Here is a 2821-nt window from a genome sequence, read left to right on the forward strand (position 1 = left end):
TGGCACCTGTGGACGGTTGCTTGATGTTCGGTGGTGGAGTCATGGTCCAGGGGGAAGTAGGAAGAAGTGTCTGAGAGTTTGCGCTGAGCCTCTGCAAGGTAGAGGTCAGTACGCAAAACTAGACTAATACCTAGAATGGGCGGGCTGTCTTCTGAGGAAAGATTGGACAGACTCGGCTTGTGTCCGCTGGAATTTAGAAGAGTAAGAGGGGACTTGATTGAAACATATAAGATCCAGAGGGGTCTTGACAGGGTGGATGTGGAAAAGATGTTTCCCCTTGTGGGAGAATCTAGAACTAGGGGTCACTGTTTAAAAATAAGGGGTCGCACATTTAAGACAGATGAGGAGAAATTTTTTCTCTTAGAGGGTTGTGAATCTTTGGAATTCTCTTCCTCAAAAGGGGGTGGAAACAGAGTCTTTGAATATATTTAAGGCAGGGGTAGATAGATTCTTGATAAGCAAGGAGGTGGAAGGTTATCAGGGGTAGGTGGAAATGTGGAATAATCAGTTCAGCCATGAACTTATTGAATGGCAGTGCCGGCTCGAAGGGCCGAGTGGCCTACTCCTGTTCCTAATTCTTATGTTCGTATGTATTCCACCCATCCCAGAAGTCACATGTTACAGATGAAAAGAAAGGAGGACGTGGAATTTAATGGGTCCCGCTAGGAGGCAGCGGGCCCATTGCCTTCCCATTGCACTGCAAGTAAGAAGGGGCAGGAAGGCTGAAGATGGCCTTCCTACTTGGAGATGAACTGAGGTCCAATCAATACCCACTTAAGGGCCTATTCCCACCATCGCTGGAATTAAACCAACAACACAGTGGCGCAGTGGTCAGCACTGCAGCCTCACAGCTCCAGCGGCCCGGGTTCAATTCTGGCTACTGCCTGTGTGGAGTTTACAAGTTCTCCCTGTGTCTGTGTGGGTTTCCTCCGGGTGGTCCGGTTTCCTCCCACAAGCCAAAGACTTGCAGGTTGATAGGTAAATTGGCCATTAGCAATTGCCCCTCGTATAGGTAGGTGGTAGGGAAATATAGGGACAGGTGGGGATGTGGTAGGAATATGGAATTAGTGTAGGATTAGTATAAATGGGTGGTTGATGGTCGACACAGACTCGGTGGGCCGAAGAGCCTGTTTCAGTGCTGTATCTCTAAAACTAAAACTAAAACTAAAACAGGGGGAGGGCATCCACCAAGCAGGAAGGGTGCCCAGTGAAACAAGGCAAACTCCTGTGGGCTGGGGCCTCTTCCCGCCATCGCTGGAATTAAACCAACAACAGGGGAGGGCCTTTGCCAAGCGGGAAGGGTGCCCAGTGAAGCAAGGCAACCTCTTGTGGGCTGCAGGCCTCTTCCGTGGACAATCTGTGACTCACGGCGTCAAAGGCCACCCCTCCTGTTAGGCACCAGCCCCCCCAACAATGCCGAGGATGCTTACCGGCCCCTGCGACCTTGCCTCACTCACCTCGTCTGGGCCGGGTCCCTGGCCTCCTGTAGTACTGGCAGTGACTACTGCTGTGGTGCTGCCGATACTACTGAGTTGCCAGTCCTCTAATTGGCTGGCAACTCTTGGAGGCGGGATCCCCATCCTTTAAGGGATGCTCAGGCAGTTAAATGCCTGAGCGCCTTTGAATCACACTGTGGTGGGGGGGTGGGTGGTAGGGTGAGGGCTCGGAAAGACCGAGGCGGGGTTCCCCTCACCTTTTCAGTCTTGTGCCGGGAGCCCTACCGGCACTACTAAATTCAGCCCTTGCATTTATATTGTGCTTTTCACGACCACCAGATGTCTCAAATTGCTTTACCAGCAATGAAGTACATTTGAAGTGTTGCCACTGTTGTAAGGTAGGAAACATGGCAGCCAACTTGGGCGCATTAAGCTCCCACAAACAGCAATGTGATAATAGCCAGATAATATGTTTCTTTGTGATTTTGATTGGGGGATAAATATTGGCCAGGATACTAGGGGTAACTCCCCTACACTTCTTCAAAATAGTGCCATGGGCTTTGGTATAATGTCTCATCCAAAAGATGGCACCTCCAACACTGCAGCACTCCCTCAGTACTGCAGTGGAGTGTCAGCCTTGATTTTTGTGCTCAAGTCATGGAGTGGGACTTGAACCCAGAACATTGTGATTCAGAGAGCAGAGTACTACCAACTGAGCCATGGCTGACAGCGAAAGAAAAGAATAAAACAATTTAAACAAAAAAAATTGCTCCCCATTATGCATTTTCACAAAATAGTGTTTATTGAAAAATATGCAAAATTTTTAAATACTGTGTGCAGGGAGGGACAAAGCACAGGAGAGCAATAGTTATAGGGGACTCTATAGTCAGGGGCACAGATAGGCACTTCTGTGGACGTGAAAGAGACTCCAGGATGGTATGTTGCCTCCCTGGTGCCAGGGTCAAGGATGTCTCTGAACGGACAGGGGGCATTCTGAAGGGGGAGGGTGAACAGCCAGAGGTTGCGGTACACATCGGTACCAACGACATAGGCAGGAAGAGTGATGAGGTCCTGCAGGGGGAGTTTAGGGAGTTAGGTAGAAAGTTAAAAAAACAGGACCTCTAGGGTTGCAATCTCGGGATTACTCCCTGTGCCACGTGCCAGTGAGGCTAGAGATAGGAAGATAGTGCAGCTAAACACGTGGCTGAACAGCTGGTGTAGAAGGGAGGGTTTCAGATATCTGGACCATTGGGATCTCTTCAGGGACAGATGGGACCTGTACAAGAAGGACGGGTTGCAACTAAACTGGAGGGGCACAAATATCCTGGCTGCGAGGTTTGCTAGCGTCACTCGGGAGGGTTCAAACTTGTGTGGCAGGGGGGTGG

Source organism: Heterodontus francisci, chromosome 4 (genome assembly GCF_036365525.1).
Source record: "Heterodontus francisci isolate sHetFra1 chromosome 4, sHetFra1.hap1, whole genome shotgun sequence".
Taxonomy (NCBI): domain Eukaryota; kingdom Metazoa; phylum Chordata; class Chondrichthyes; order Heterodontiformes; family Heterodontidae; genus Heterodontus; species Heterodontus francisci.